This window comes from Hydra vulgaris, chromosome 15, assembly GCF_038396675.1.
Source record: "Hydra vulgaris chromosome 15, alternate assembly HydraT2T_AEP".
In the NCBI taxonomy this organism is placed as follows: domain Eukaryota; kingdom Metazoa; phylum Cnidaria; class Hydrozoa; order Anthoathecata; family Hydridae; genus Hydra; species Hydra vulgaris.
The window spans coordinates 2,111,347-2,121,127 of NC_088934.1; positions in this window are offsets into that span (position 1 = coordinate 2,111,347).

Sequence of the window (9,781 nt, forward strand, 5' to 3'; positions counted from 1 at the left end):
CGTTCGAGACTTTTAGTTCAATGACTGTTCGGTGATCGATCGGTGTTCGGTTCGACATTAGTTTTTCTGTCCGGTGTTTGGGGTGTCCGAGTTGTCCGGGTTGTTTGACAAAATTATTGTTGCTCGTGTCCGACCGGTTCGGTGGTTCGGACCGTACGAACACGGGCGAACAGAAAAACGTCAATCAGTCCGGACATCTCTAATTATAATGTATCTCCTACTTTTGTACACCTAGTTTTGTTAAATTTTGCAGAAAATGATCTTAACATTAAGATCATTTTCTGCAAAATTTAACAAAACTAGGAGTTGACTTTGCCCAAAACACGTCTCATATTTATAAAGTCTTAAGGCTACAATTATAACACAAAAAAAGGAACCAGAAAAACTTTAAAATAATTCATTGATCTTTTAATTTTGAAAAAACTACAGGTTCCATCAAGTCCCCAATCTTGAACAAAAGTCAACTCAGTTGAGTCAATTTCTTTGTAAGCGATTTTAGATATAATTAGAGTCTCTTATAATTCTATTATTCTCTGAACAGTAACCTTGGTAACGATGACATAAGGCTCGGTAATAAAATTGTATTTTTTTTTCCTGTTGTCGTTTTAAAAACCATACTTTTGTGTAGTATAAAAGTTTTTAACATTTTTCTATACTTTACTCTTTCTCTCTTCAAATAAATGTTGTTGCATAAAACCGTTAAAAATGTTTCTTTATTATTTTGTCCTATCAATATTATTTAAAATTTAATTTCAGCTAAATATATATTTAGCTGAAATTAAATTTTAAATAATATTTAAATTGAATAATAAATTTCTAATCAATAATAATTGTAATTACATTTTGATTGCTCGAACTTATAAAAAATTTAGTTCTTTTTAAGTCATATAAAATATTCGAGATTAGAAAATCAGGTGTCTGGAAAATTCAAAAGCAGGAAATAATACCGAAGATTACTTAAGATTTGTATGCTATCAATGTTCCATGAGCTGGTTCTTTGAATCTTGTTAGTAAAGCAACAGTTAACTGTTGATTAGATGTAGCAAACTTTTATGAAAGTATTTTAAAATTTTTTTAAAGTACTTTTATTTTTTTAATGATGCAAAAGTTCCAAAGTTTTTGTCAAAGATCAAATAGGAAGCAAACTCAATGGCCACTATTGCAATACTAGTTAGCTACGGTGAAGTAGTTTTTGAACTGTATCACCTACATATTAATGCTAAAGAGAAAAGGCAGTCAGTAGCGGATTGGCAAATTTGAGCGGTCCAGGAAACCCCAAGTAAAATAAATGTGAAAGAGTAAATACATTACTTTTTTTTTAGTGGTTATATTAATTATATTAATATAATTTTAATTAAGTTTGTATTTTGTTGGCAACATGTAACGATCTCAAAAAAATGTTTTAGTTTTCCATTTAACTTGAGAAAAAGTCGTTAGAAAAAATATTTTGCACAAATATTTGGAAAACGCGAATATAAGCTACAATTCAATACCAAAAAAGTTATGAATACATCCCTACACTGTTAATCATGTTATTTACTGTTTTTCCCAAGCAAAATCGATCAAACGTAAATCTGGTAATGAAAGTATGGAAGATTTTTAAGATACAAAACTGGTTAGAAAATTGGTTAACAGTTTTATGAACAGCCCAAGCCTCTCACTAAGGGAGCACGCAAAAATATAAGTACTTTCTCATAGTTTTGTTGTAAAAGTTCAAAATAAACATGTTTTTTAAGCTTTCAACCACAAAAAGTGATTAACCGTTCTGAAATTACAAAAGAAATGTAAGAACGGCTGAAAAAAGTTTCATGACAATTATAATTCGAAATATTTGTGAGTTATTGAAGATATTGAAATCTATATGACGTACGATCATCATCAAATTCCTGATGGTGTCTATTTTAATGCCAAATTTAAAGGAAAAGCAGATAAGAAATGATAAATTTCCTAAAAAAGCCTCGATTTAGCAAGCTATTTGCAGGTATGACAAAAAATCAGCACCCTATATTTCTGAGTCCTCACTTTCTGGTAAAATATATATTAAAGAGTGTTTACAAAAACGTCTTTAAGCTCTTACTAACCACTTAAAAGTAATTTAGTAAGAAGTAAAGTAGACATGTGTTCGGGCCTGACTTATCATCAAGTCATTATAGCAAACTGGCTATGGGGTGTTATAAACAAAATGACGTGAAAGTTGTGTCTAAAATAGCAAATCCTCCAAACTACTGACCAGAATTGAAAACTATTACAAAGTACTAGGTAATTATTAAACAAAAAAAATTAAAAAAAAAGCTTAAATGTTAAAGAATTGAAAATGTCATTTAAAAAAGCATCAAATAGTTGTTCTGTGCGCGATTGTTGTTCTTTGCGCAAGCTTATGTGTACCGCAAAAACAAAAGTTTGAATTTTTATTAGATGTTCACAGGAATAAAGTAATTTCTTTGAAATACTTTATCTTCTTGTATTAAAATTAATACTTAGTTCTAAATAAAAATTAACGAGTACTTTTTTAAAATTGTTTTTCTACTTTCACACTTATTTCGTGTACACGTTTACATATAAATACATACTTAATAAAAAATAAATAAACAAAAGATTCTTAACCACTTAAATATTTACTAATACCTGGAGCATTTTCTCTTATTTTATCTATTATTGTATCATTATTTAAATTAACCAAAGTATTCTTCTCTATTGCCATAAGCATCAAAAACTGCAAACTATCTTGTGACAAGGAAGATCTGAGTCTACTTTTTGTAATTTTTAATTTGGAAAACGACGTTCACTAGCTACTTGCGCCTATAATTAAAAATAAACATTGCTATATACTTTGCTATATAAACTATATTTAACCAAGAAATTAAAACAGCAATAAATGCAATTTTTGCAAGTCTTTTTGTTTTTGAGGCATACTTTACTTATTAAACTTCTTATAAACTACTTCACGCATTAAAGCAGCCGTAGCGCAGTGGTTAGCGCGCATGCCTCAGAAGCAAGAAATCCGCTGTTCAACGCTACCTCTGGGCAAGTTTTATAACATTGGTAAGGAAGGAGGCGTGAACTTTCTTTCAAATGCTCTTCCGCAGTGCTCTGTGATCCGTAAGGACTTCTTGGGGCACCTAAAATAAATAAAAATTATTTCTGAATTTGAAACAGCTAATTCATCGAAAAAAAATTAAAACAATTCACTTTAAAAAAACTTTAAATCAGAACTTTTAACTGATTAACTAATTTCATTAGAAGAAACAACTTAAATGTTTACATATCGCCGGTCTCGCGGTCTCTAATTTAACCGGTCCACTAAGAAATGTCCCGGTGTCCCGTCAGCCCAGTCCGCCATTGGAGAAAATTTAACTTTTTGAATGAATTGAAAATGAGAAAAAAGGATACGAAATGATGAAAAATAAAAAATACAGTGGAAGCCTTTCATAGTTTCTTTTAGAAACCCTTTTTAATAAAACCTTCAGTTTTTTTTAACGGATTGTTTTTAGAGTGTGTGCAATAAAATAAAATTTAAAACAATTTTTTTTTTGGACGTTATTAGATTATTAAAACTTTTTCAATTTTGGAAGCCCATAGTCATAAGGGTTCACACATATATTGCTGTTTCACACGTTTATCGCTGTTTCACACGTATATCGCAGTTTCTCACATAAATTGCTGTTTCACACGTATATCGCTTTTTTACATGTATATAGCTGTTTTGTCGGGAACTGACTTAACAGTTACCTCGGATTTTTGAAAACAGTGTGTTTATTTTATACGTAAACTTTTATTGTTTTGTTTTCTTTGTATCTATACTTTGCTTACTTTTTAACAACTTTAATAGGATCCTTCTCAATAATCCTACTTAAGGAGATACTGTTAAAGAAAAGGAAAAGAAAGTTAAAGAAAAAAACAAAATAGTTGTTTTATTGCGAATTTATACACCATTGGCCATATATTAGAGCTTACTTTTTTTTTTTAATATCCTGTTAGATTAAGATTATTTTAAAAACTTTTAAACTTTTTCAATATTTTATTAGTTCTAATTAATAATTCATAAAGACTCAAATAGTCACATGCTTGGTTTAGGCATTTATATTCGTAAGAATTCACCCATTTGTCGGGAATCTCAATTTTAATCCAAAGACTATTCTTTTATGTACTTTCGCTTAGCACCACTTCACTCTATTGCCTTTCTCTTTGTTCCATATCGCTCTCCTTCATCTCAAGACTGCACTCTTTTTGATGTTGTTTCTGATCATATTGATCAAGCCCTCTCTCTTTATCCATCAGCAAATATTGTTGTTGTTGGTGACTTTAATGCTCATCACACTGAATGGCTTGGCTCTAATGTAAGTGACTCTGCAGGCGTTAAAGCCCACAACCTTTTCCTTTCTCAATCCTTAACTCAAATAGTCAATTTTCTAAACAGCTTTCCAGACAACACGAATCATTTTACTGACTTAGAAACATTTATTCGTCATTTATAAAAATTTTACAACATTCTTGTTTTACAATTTTTATCAATAAAATATAGATAAAAAAATTAATAACGACAGGAGTTGAAGACAGAAGTCTTGTTATCAAACCCCCATAGTAAGCGTAAAATATTTTTACAAATTTCTCATTATATAAGTTTACAAATACTCGTTATATAAAACAAGTTAATACATAATTACAACAAGAATACGACAAATTGCAAAAATTCAATAAATACATACAGTAAGAAATACTACAAGATTTTTTTTTTTTCACCTAAAAATACAGAAATATGTTTGTGTCTGTTAGTTCAAGTAAATACTGTTTTACTATATTTTTAAAACAATTTATTAAAGTTATACTTTTCATATTTTCATTAAGAACTATGTTCCACAATCATTAACCTTCTCTATTCGACTTATATCTTGTTTCTGATCCTAGTCAGTGCTCAGCTTCTCCACATTCACTCTTTGGTGCTTCTGATCACGGTTTGATCTCTCTTAAACTATTATCTCATTCTTCTTCATCATCTGAATCCCCATATTATTGTACCCCTTACAACCTTAAAGCTGACTCAGACTCTTTCTGTGATTTTCTTCGTGATGGCCCCTTGGGTAGAAATCTTTCGTCTTCCTGCTGACAAATGTGCTTCCTATATAACTTCGTGGATTCAGGCTGGAATGAAATCTTTATTCCCTCACAACAATTCCAGGTCAAGCCTCACTCTTCTCCATGGTTTTCCTCACATTGTGCTTCTGCAATTTTCCATTGAAACCATTACTTCCATATCTATCAGCAAAACAATTCTCCAGAAAACAGACGTCTGTTTATTACTGCTAGGAACCATTATAAAAAGGTTTTGTCTAATTCCAAAGCCCGCTATTCTCAGGTCATGAAATTTTGTATTTCATCACAAAAATTAGGCTCTCGTGACTTCTGGAGACTTTTAATAGTATTAATAATATGGGAAAATCTGTTATTCCTCTCTTGTATGGTTCAGACTTTGTTACCTCACCTAAAGACAAAGCTGAATTGTTTGCTAAGAGCTTTTCATCAATATTATCTCTTGATTCCACTAGTTGCATTCTACCTGAGTTAGTCATCAAACAGGTTGATCCATTACTTGCCATTCGTATCACTCCAGCTTCTGTATCTAAAGTGATATCCTGCTTAGACTCTTCTACAGCTTGAGGTCCGGATAACATATCTGTTATAGTCTTGCAGAAGTGTTCTCCGGAGCTGTCGTATATACTTTCAAAACTATTCAATAAGTGCTTATCAGAGCTTTGTTTTCCAGCCTGCTGGAAAGCGGCATCTTTTAATCCTATTTTCAAAAATTTTGGAAAGCGATCTGATTTGTCTAACTACCGTCCCATTAGTCTTCTTCCTATCATAAGTTAGATTTTTGAGTCTTTAATCAACAAGTACTTAATCTCTCATCTTGAATCTTTCTTTCTGATCATCAATATGGATTTCGATGTTCTCGTTCTACAGCTGATTTGCTAACAGTAATAACCGATAGATTTTATCGTGCACTAGATAAAAAGATTAAGGTCATTGCTCTTGACATTTTTAAAGCTTTTGATAAAGTTTGGCATGCTGGTCTTCTCCATAAGCTTTCTTCTTACGGTGTATCTGGTAACATCTTTAAGATTATTGAATTCTTTCTTTCCAATCGTAGTATAAAAGTTGTACTCGATGGACAGCACTCTTCTTCAGAGGTTCCTCAAGATTCAATCCTTGGCCCTATACTCTTTTCAATTTACATTAAAAATCTTCCAGATTTTCTCACATCTAAGGTGGCATTTTTCGCTGATGACTCTACCATTTATTCTTGTCATAATAAGAAGACAACACTCTCTAGTTACATGGGGGGAGGACATTCGAGCTTGAAAAAGATCTCACTTCTGCTTCAGCATGGGGCTCACAGTGGCTGGTAAACTTTAACTCAAATAAAACTCAATTTTTTTCAGCCAATTGTTATCAGCCAATTGTTATCAAAAATTCTTATTCCTCTAGTTTTCTTCCTCGAACATCAGCTCTTTAGAACTCTCTTCCTTCATCTTGCTTTCCTGGTTCATATAATTTGCAATCTTTTAAGTCGTATGTCATTCATTGTCTTGCTCTACAATCTTTATCTTTACTTTTCCAGTAACTTTCAATTCTAATAGTGGTTACTTGCAACGAAGATGTAAAAAAAAACCAACATAAAAATAAGTCAAATTGCAAGTGGCGAAATGTTATATTCTTAGACGAAATAAATGTTGAGGTAGAAATGCAAAAATTTTGTGTTATGTTAGGTCGATTACCTCAAGAAAGATTTCGAATTGTGCATTAAAACGAACTGAGCCTGCATGAATTATGTAGGATTTGGACACTATCGATTATTTGAAGGTTGACTTAATGCTGATAGATATATTAAAATTTTAGATTGTTGCCTTTTTCTCTCAACCGATATATTTATAGAAGAAAACAGCAATACCATTTATCAACAAGAGGGTGCATCATACCATACTGCAAAAATGTGCAAACAATTGTTTGAAGACAAACGAATTTTTATAATGCTGTGGCCTGCTAACAGGCCAGACTTCAATTGTATTGAAAACATATGTCAATGGTTAGATTAACATTTTAGAAAAACTAAAAGTTGGAAATTGCTTGACAATGTCAAGCAATTTCCTTATTTCAATTTTTTTCATGGCTCTCTATTTGTAAATTGTTGTTTTAATATATTATTTGAAATATTTCCATAACTTGAGGCCAATCTTTTTTTTTAAAGTAAGATAACATGTTTCATTATTTTTCACTTTTTGGTATCAAAACCATTATGTTTAGATTATGTTTTTAAGATTTCCGTAATGTATATAGGTTTTACCTATAATATTAAAAAATAAAATAACAAAATGCAATTTAGTTATCCTTTTATTTTATTTTGGAATTAATGCTTTAATAAAAAATTAAGTGAACTCTAATTTGTGGCAAATGGTGTATTTATATATGTATATATATATATATATATATATATATATATATATATATATATATATATATATATATATATATATATATATATATATATATATATATATATATATATATATATATATATATTTATATATATATATATATATATATATATATATATATATATAAATACATCATTTGCCATAAAATGAGCACCAAAAAAGGGATAAAAACTCCCCTAAAATCCCCTAAACCTGTGATCGCCTTTCAACCTCAAATCTGAAGGGTAACAGCTTACTGAGTTTTATACAAATACTATTCTAAGCTAAATTTCTATTTATCAATAGGTTTTGAACTTTATTGAAGTGTTCACAAGTTATGACTATTTCCAAACTCCTCAAAATGAAGAGTCGTAAGTTTTACGCGACTGTACTATAAAAAATATTCTGAAATCTAAGTTACTCTAATAAGGGTATGCATAAATTAAGTCACGCTTAGGGGGGGGGGGGGGGTAGTGGCTTTGTGACGACTCATACGGAAATCGTTACTAAAATGTTACGATATTGTGATAAGAAGGGAGAGGAGGGGGTCTAAAATGGTCAAAAATTGCGTGACGTAATTTGTGAACGACCCCTAATGCAAATACACGAAACCTCTATTACATCTGTTTCGTAATTTACTTGACGCTTACTAAATACTTACTAAAATTACGTGATTCTTTTGTTTTTTTTTTGTGAACAAATTACGCAATACATGTTTATGAAGAAGCTTTAAAACTAGCGTACTTACTATTTTTATTTACGTTACTGTTATTTTCTGAATAGCTCAGAAATCAGATTATCTGATGATTGTCTGAGGTATTCAGATGAGATATAACAAGTTAATTAGAATACTGCTGTTATTTATGTTTTACATAGCAGCTATTTTTATTTGCTATACTTCGATTTGAATGATTTTTATATTTAAATATTTTATATTCTATATATATATATATATATATATATATATATATATATATATATATATATATATATATATATATATATATATATATATATATATATATATTTGTATATATATATATATATTTATAAAAGTTCTTATGCAAAAGAGAAGATAAAATAAATTGATAAAGAACCATCTGATAGAGTTATTAAAAAAAATACGCAAAAGAAAACATTGAATTTAATAGACTTCAACTAATTCTGTTGAAATCAACAGATAAAACTTGTTTGGTTACATAACTGAGGTTTTAATACCTATTTTTTGCCTACTAATAAAAATGTCTTCTGATTTTTTTTGTTTATATTATTTTCTAGATTTTTTTTGTCTCCATTCTGTAAAAGTTTCTTTTAAAGCCTTTAAAACATATTGGTCTTATCCATTTCTTTAAAATCAAAACAAATGAAACGAAAATGAAATAAAGCTTGCAGTTTCTTAGAAAAGTATAACAATTTTAAAATTATGCACAAAACAGTTATAAAAAAGCTGCTAAGTGGGCAGTTTTCCGATTTTCGGACAAGAGGCCAAAAAATAAGAAACATGCGGTACTAATAATGCCAGATGGATATCGCGTTTGTTGTATGAACCCAAAGTATTAATCATTTAAAAAAAATTAAATGGAATTTGATTTAAAAACACTTAACTAGAAGTAAACCATTAATTAAAAAAATTAGAAATCTTTTATATTGAAAGAGATATTTATCTCTTATTTAAGAGAAAGTCTTTGCTGACTTTTTATAACTTAAAAGATGATGGAAAATGGCTTGCTCTTAAAAATGGGATAAGCTAAATATTTCAAGATGAAACATTATGTCAAAACCTTTTAAGTAACTTATGGTGTGGCTGAGAAAAAAACAAAATTATGTTCCGATTAGCTTCAAACACAGTTAGATATCTTAGTATTAAAAAAAAAAGCTTTTAAAAAAAATATTTATAATAGATTAAGAAACCTACGAAATTTTAGACCAACTAAAATGAATAGACCAATGAAAATATTCAAATCAGTATCGGCATCACTTAACATTTTTATCTGCTTTTTTAATAATTTATACTCTTATGTGTAAAAAATTATGTTTCCTTGCAGACAAATAATAATAAAATTTTTATTTAAATAACTAAATTATATATATATATATATATATATATATATATATATATATATATATTATTTAGTTATTTATTTGAAAAACAACAATAAGACCCGATGGCCACTAATACTGCTGTCTACATTAAAATAATTTTTTTAAAGATTTTTTATGCAAAGTTGTATCAACTGTTAGAATATAATCATGAAGAACAAAGTAGCATAGCAAGACGGTTTTAAAACATCAAAATAGATGACGCAGTTAAA